At 38.5% G+C, this 7,805-nt stretch overlaps 2 non-coding genes and 1 pseudogene across 2 annotated transcripts; 2 read left to right on the top strand and 1 right to left on the bottom strand.

The window, feature by feature from the left end:
- The first annotated feature begins 1,432 nt into the window (after positions 1–1,432).
- On the top strand, positions 1,433–2,777 carry LOC126028312 (GPI transamidase component PIG-T-like; annotated as a pseudogene).
- Positions 2,778–3,003: 226 nt separating this feature from the next.
- LOC126029296 (U7 small nuclear RNA) lies at positions 3,004–3,064 on the top strand. The gene has a single exon (XR_007502918.1). It is a non-coding gene; the product is annotated as a U7 small nuclear RNA (small nuclear RNA).
- Positions 3,065–5,952: 2,888 nt separating this feature from the next.
- On the bottom strand, positions 5,953–6,116 carry LOC126028782 (U1 spliceosomal RNA). The gene has a single exon (XR_007502495.1). It is a non-coding gene; the product is annotated as a U1 spliceosomal RNA (small nuclear RNA).
- Between the last annotated feature and the right edge of the window lie 1,689 nt (positions 6,117–7,805).

The following is a 7,805-nucleotide window of genomic DNA, read 5'->3' as shown; positions in this document are numbered from 1 at the left end:
TATTCTGTACAACTAAATTTAATGTGACCATCAGCAAACTGAAAAGTTTCTGAAATTTGAGCTGCATTCCTCTTCTGGGACTATGCATTTTCAAAAGCACTAATAGTACTGATGATGACAGTAGCATAAGAGGATAATTATTTGCCAATGGTCATTTCTGCAGTAATTGCTAAAGAGCTATATAGGGTTAAAACTTTAAGAATCATTTTAGAAATTTTCTAGTGTAAGATAGGTTAAAAAAGAGAAAAGTGCTTCAATCAGATATACTCTACATGCAAGGCACTTGGGAATAAATGTACTAGTTTTCTGAATCTTACTTTTCTTTATAATTGGCAATAAACATTCTTATACTATACCATAATATAAAATTAGATCACATTCAACATAATGGTTAACATCTGGTAAATGCTCAGAAAGTTTAACTGCTTAAGTATCCTCATGATGAACAGCCTTGTTACAGAGCTCACTACAGTTTGCAAGCTATGTCAGATCAATGATCTGTTTTTGTAGATAAAGTTTTATTAGGATACATTCACATTTGATTGAGAGCATGTGACTCTTTGGGTCATGCAATATCGAAGTAAAAGCAAAATAGAAAGTCTGATAATACTTAGAAAATTCTAAAATTCTTTGGAAATGATGGAGAGGCCAAGAAACAAACTTTGTTTTCTATACATAACCATGTCAGTTAATGGTATTTTATATATGATTATGGAAAATTTTAGCAAAAGAGAGAGTAGAGCAATATAGAAAAGTAAACTGGTCTGGTAGAACTTAAATTTTTATAACAGTAATAAAGACTAGATTCTTCAAGCTGGTAGGTAAGTGAGATCAGGAAGATGAGGTAGAAGGAAATATTCCAGGTAAGGAGAAGACATCTCTAATTCAGATGCATTGTAGGAAGTATACAGTATCAATATAATGGAAAATAGTTCTCAACTATAGAAACACTAAGTATGAGTTGAGAGTGCAGAATTAGGAGATAAAAATAGTAGGATGGAACTCAAAATATATTGATATTAAATGTTATCTTGAGAAAGCAGAACTTAACTAATAAGTATGGGGAAATGTGAAAGGTGGAAAAAACAAGTAGGATTTTAAATTGTCTTGAGTGATTATTACTGAATATCATGTGAAAGCAGAAATAAAGCAGTTAATTTATTAGAAAATAAAATCAGGAAGATCATCTTCAAAGTGAGACGGCAGATACAATGATTATTTTTTCTAATTGTTATCTATTAATTTTTCTATGACATTTTAAAGTCTCTTCAAATTCTGGGTTTTGAATTAAATTAATATACATTTATGTAAACACAAAAATGAAAGCCATCATAATCTGTGAAGAACTAATAAATATTTTATCTCTTATATAGAGTAAGGTTGTATTATCTCACAAAAGCCAGATTCATGATGGCATTAAGAATAAATTTTCTTGGCGGCCGCCTTGCGACTAGCATTCCCCATACTGCTTGTTCTGGGGCCCGGCTGGATCCAAGCAGAGCCCCCACGCGACAGCCTGCGGGAGGAGCTGGTCATTACCCCGCTGCCCTCTGGAGATGTAGCCACCACGTTACAGTTCCGCTCGCACTGGGACTCGGACCTGCAGCGGGGAGAGTTGTCTCATTATAGGCTTTTCTCCAAAGCTCTGGGACAGTTGATCTCCAAGTATTCGCTGTGAGAGCTGCACCTATCATTCACGCAAGGCTTCTGGAGGACCAGATACTGGGGTCCACCCCTTCTGCAGGCCCCATCAAGTACAGAACTCTGGGCCTGGTTCCAAGACACTGTCACTGATGTGGATGAATCTTAGACGGAGCTCAGTAATGTCCTCTCGGGAATCTTCTGCGCCTCTCTCAACTTCATCAACTCCACCAACACAGTCATTCCCAGGCCTCCTTCAAACCACTGGGTCTACGTGGACATCACCAACTACAACCAGGACAATGAAACTCTGGAAGTGAGCCCATTCCCACCTCCACATACCAAGATGTCATTTTGGGCTCCCAGAAGACCTATGCTGTGTACGATTTGTTTGATGCAGCCACCATCAACGGCTCCCCCAATCTCAAGTGGAAGAGACCCCCAGAGAGTGAGACTCCCCCGGGCCCCTTCCTGCATGCTCAGCGGTATGTGAGCGGCTTCTGACTGCAGAGTGGGGAGCTGAGCACACTGTTGTATAACACATACCCCAACCATGCCTTCCCCACACCGTGCCACCTACAATTGTACGTGCACACCCTCACCATCACCTCCAAGGGCAAGGAGAACAAGCCAAGTTACATTCACTACCAGCCTGCTCAGAATCGACTGCAGCCCCACCTCCTGGAGATGCTGGTTCAACTGCCTGCCAACTCAGTCACCAAAGTCTCCATTCAGTTTGAGCAGGCACTACTCAAGTGGACGGAGTACACGCCAGACCCCAATCATGCCTTCTACATCAGCCCGACGGTCCTCAGTGCACTTGTCCCCAGCCTGGTAGCATCCTGAGCAGTAGACTGGGAGGAGAGCCCACTCTTCCGTTCCCTGCTCCCAGTGTCTGATGGCTCCAGCTTCTTTGTCAGACTCTACACTAAGCCATTGTTGGTGAACCTGCCCACGCTGGACTTCAGCATGCCCTACAACGTCATATGCCTCACCTGTACTGTGGTAGCCATGTGCTATGGCTCCTTCTACAACCTGCTCACCCGCACCTTCCACATTGAGGAGCCCAAAAGCGGGGGCTTGGCCAAGCGTCTGGCTAACCTCATCTGGCAGCCCGGAGTGTGCCCCCGCTCTGAGAACCCCACTTTTCACAACCTGACTTATGTTTATCTCTCTTCCTCTTGTCTTTGTCTCTGGTGACCACAAGTCACCACTTTTTGCCATTTGCAGAACGCCACTCCTGGGTTAGTTGTTGAGCCAAAAACAGCTCCTGGTATGGGCTTAGGCTTGCACAGTGCTGAAGTCACCCCACCAGGTGTGGTGGCTGACCTCAGAACAATTTCACTTTCGAATTCACTTCCAGAGTGTTACAGCTCTTTTAGAATTTGTCCAGCAGGTCATCTGGTCTCCACCGAAAGCCCCCCCCCCCTCCAAAAAAAAAAAAAGAATTCATTTCCAGTCAGGGAAAGAGGTCTGACAACTCATGGGAGGCTCAGGTTGTGAACCTCAGCACCACGTGAACACTGAGATAGTCCAAATGCCCAAAAACTAAAAAAAACAAATCACAAAAGAAATTAATTTCTTCACCTTTACTGGACATATTTCTCCTTTCTTTCCATTTTTTTTGGGGGGATCTTTAAGAGGGGGTGGTGCTAGGCTGGAACCTGGACTCTTATACTTGCAAGGCAAGTGCTTTATTGCTCAGACCCTCCGTGGCCTGGATGTGCCATATTTCAGGTATTCTGCAGCCAGAGGAGGTTGGTAGTCTCCCTATTGAACAGTGCAGAAAACCAATTTCCAGCAGAAATGCTGGAAAATGCTGCAGAAAGTTCTTTTGGGTTCACTGGCCTAGATGGCATCAATAAGGGAACTTGTTGCTTGAGGAATAAAAATTGGCTCCTGCAAAAAATTTTTTTTTCACATTCATTTACTAACTATTGAATTGTGAATATGTAATTAATGGGCACTAATTTTAATCACACAACAAATACCAAGATTTTTGTTTTGAATACAAGGGCTTTGATACTTATTGAGATACAAAATGACATCATTCAGAGTGCAATTCAAAAATATCTTTTAGAAAATATAGGATATACTGCCTAGAAGAATGATTCCTTTTTGTTGTTGTTGCTTTTGTTTTGCACTTGGCTAACCAGTTGTGCCAACATCACTTGTTGAAGAGGCTTTTCTTGCTCCATTTAGGGTTTCTTGCCCCTTTATCAAATATTAAGTGATTGTATGTCTGGGGAACATTCTCTGAATACTCAAGCCTATTCCACTGATCTGAGGATCTGTCTTTATTCCAATTCCAGGCTGTTTTGATAACTATTGCTTTGTAATATGGTTTAAAATTGGATAAAGTAGTGCCTCTCTTATTACCTTTTCCAAGGATTGCTTTAGCTATTCATGGGTGTTTATTGCCAAATAAATTTCAGAAGTGTTTGATCCATTTCTATGAAGAATGTCATGGGTATCTTTAGAGGGATCATATTAAATATATATGATGCTTTGGGGAATATTGCCATTCTAGTGATGCTAATCTTGCCAATCTATGAGCAGGGTAGGTGTTTTCATTTCTGCATGTCCTCTTTTATTTCATGAAGCAGGGTTTTATAATTTTCTTTGTATAGGTTCTTCACGTCTTAAGTCAAGTTGACTCCAAGATATTTGAGTTTGTGTGACACTAATGTGAATGGGGTTGTTTTTTTAATGTCCATTTCTTTCCTATCATTATTGGTGTATAAAAAAGCCATTGATGTTTTTGTGTTAATTTTGTAGTCTGTCACTTCGCTATATGAATCTATTGTTTCTGGAAGCTTTTTGGTAGAGTCTTTAGGGTTTTTTAAATATTGCAACATATCATCTGCAAACAGTGAGATCATAACTTCTTCCTTTTCTATCTGGATGCCCTTGATATCTTTTTCTTGCCTAATTGCTATGGCAAGAAATTCCAGCACTATGTTGAATAGGAGTTGTGAGAGAGGGCATCCTTGTCTTGTACCAGACTGTAGAGGAAAGGCTTTTAACTTATCACCATTGAAAATAATATTTGCCATTAATTTATAGTAGATGGCCTTAACTATATTGAGAAATATAGGGTTTTTTTCCATAAAGGAAAACTATATGGAGATTCCTCAAAAAACTGGAAATTGAGCTCTCAGATGATCTAGCTATACCACTCCTAGGGATATACCCTAGAAACACAAAAATACAATTCTAGAATCCCTTCCTCACACCTATATTCATTGCAGTGCTATTTACAAGAGTCAGACCCTGGGAACAACCAATATGCAACAACCAAATTCAACAGATAAATGGCTAAAAAACCGTGGTACATATACAGAATGGAATATTATGCAGCCATCAGGAGAGATGAAGTCATAAAATTTTCCTATATATCAGATGTCTCAAACTCGCAGCCCACGGGCTGTTTGCAGCCCTACATACAACATTTTGTGGCCCACGGCCGGCCTTCAAATATTGCAGTATTCACAATTATTTGCTTACTGAATAATCGCAATAAAAATCGCATTAGTAAGAAAAAAATCGCATTAAACATTCGCATACCCCGAGCAGTTCCGTTCAGGGTATGCAAATGTTTAATGCAATTTTTTTGCTATTTGCCAGGTAAGCGAAATCCCTTCTGTGGCCCTGCCTCACCCTGACTTTGCCTCCTGCAGCCCCCAGGTAAATTGAGTTTGAGACCCCTGCTATATATGTACATACATGGAATATATTATGCTGAGTGAAATAAGTCAAAGGGAGTATCAGAAGAGTATCACTCATCTATGGTTTTAAGAAAAATGATATTTTTGTAATAATTCTCAGAGACAAAAAGATGAGTGCTGGAAGGTCCAGCTCACGATATGAAGCTCTCCGTAAAGAGTAGTGAGTGCAGTTAGAGAAATAACTACACTGAGAACTATGATAACAACGTGAATAAATGAGGGAACTAGTACAATACAGGCAGTTCAAATACAGGCAGGGGTTGGGGTGGGGAGGAGGGATATTTGGGACATTGGTGATGGGAATGTTGTACTGGTGAAGGTGGGTGTTCTTTATATGAATGAACCCCAACTGCAACCATATTTGTAGTCAAGGTGTTTAAATAAAGATATTAAAAATAAAGAAGGTACGATCATTTCTTAATAATAAAAATGATTAGTATGAAATAGACAATAACAAAATTTGGTTAGTGCAGCAAATAATCTGAAATTGTATCCCCTTAAATTTTATGATACAGTAGCTCTTAATTACTATAAAACCTTACAATTCTAGTTATTAAAATTGACTGATATAATATCTTTTTTTCAGGGGAGAGCACAAACGCAGTCCCCCACTACCACAAATTATGCAGTCAACTTTTCCACATTTGGGGAAATCGCAGGGGTCAGCACACCAGGAGTGCAATGGGTGAGCCTTGCCCTGGGGAAACCACTTTCATGATTATAGTATCTCCCCTGCCAGGTAAGTATTATATAATATCTTTAATCTTGTAGTTGTGTCAGATACCATTTTAATCAACTTAAGTATTTATTGAGTGCATTTTTCTCTACTAGCACAATATAGTATATCATATAGATGTCAAAAACTTTAATATTCATAACTTACTTAATCTTCCTGAAAATATTGCAATATTCTTTATAATATAATCTTATAAAATGTGTTCTTATAAACCAATGAAATTCACTGCTTATGAAAAAATGTTGGTTTAGATTTCGGTTGTAAAGCTCAATCTAAGTTAATATACTTTTTGCTATACATTGAAGCTGTAAGAGTTTAAAATGTTTCCCTTATTTTTTATTGGAGTGTTGGGTTGTTGTGTATTAAAACATAATACATTTGTACTTACACCCAGTTCTACTAAGTCCTTACTCCTGGGTCTATGGTCATTGATCATTCTGGTCATGCTTAGGTACTATGGAACATTAGTAATAGAACTGGGATCTGCTGTGTGCAAGGCAAGCACTACCTCTCTGGCCCACATGCCCTCAATAAAATTTTATGCAATAGTGTGACCTATACCTGATCAAAAAGAAGAATAATATTAGTATTATAAATGATCTCTGTAAAGCTGGAGCGATAGAACAGCAAGTGGGGCATAAATGAACACCATTAGAACAAGGTTCAATCCCCAGCATCCAATATGGTTCTCCAAGCCTGCCAGGAGATTTTCTGAGTAAGAGTCAGGAGTAACCCATGATTGTCACCAAACAAAACAAAACAAAACTAAAAAGTCTCTATGTTCAAATTCAGACCACTAACCTTTTTCTCAAGTGTATATTCTTCAAATATTCTCCATTCTCCATTCTAATACAATATATTCACTTTGTCTGATTTAAACCCGTTTTACTTTGAAAAGAAAATTGTGTTGGTACTTTTATGTCTCAGTATTTTTACCTTATATAGTTGTGAAGAATGTTAGTATTATGCATTACTGTGATCTGTTTATGGATTTAGCATTTCTTTAACATTTGAATATAACATCATAATTGAAGACATTTATTCCACTGTTCAATGCATCGGGGTAGTTTACAGTGTCAAATTTGAAAATCATTTAATTAGAACTGATATTACTATGAAGCTATGAAGTTTCTTTTGTCTTTTGTTCTTTTTGGGGTCCACATATATCTCTGATCTAAGAAACATTCCTAGATGTAGTTTCTGGGCTGAGAAGTCTCTTCTCCATGTCCTATCTTTCGGCCCCTACTATGAGGACATGATACAGTGTCTTTTTGGGACATTGGTGATGGGAATGTTGCACCTATGAAGGGGGGTGTTTTATACATGACTGAAACCCAACTACAATCATATTTGTAATAAAAGCGTTTAAATAAAGATATTAAAAAACAAAAAATAGATATGCATTTCTGTCAAACATATGGTTAATAATATAACCTCTGAGTTAAAATATGTAATTTTGCCTACAAAGATTTATATAGCTATCATTTTCTGTTTATTTTTTATATATTCTTATTAACTTAGGCATGATTATGTTCACACCATTAAGAATATGGCTGGACAGAGAGTAGAACATGCTTTATATGCAGCTGACCCTAGTTCAGTCCCTGGAATTATATGCCCCGCTGAGCTTTACTGAGATAATCCTGATGTCTTCAAGCACTACAAGGGTGACCCAAAGTAATCTCAGCAGGTCTGAGGAG

This window comes from Suncus etruscus, chromosome 14 (assembly GCF_024139225.1).
Source record: "Suncus etruscus isolate mSunEtr1 chromosome 14, mSunEtr1.pri.cur, whole genome shotgun sequence".
Taxonomy (NCBI): domain Eukaryota; kingdom Metazoa; phylum Chordata; class Mammalia; order Eulipotyphla; family Soricidae; genus Suncus; species Suncus etruscus.
Note: the sequence above shows the minus strand (reverse complement) of the source record. Positions and strands in the feature narration are given on the sequence as shown.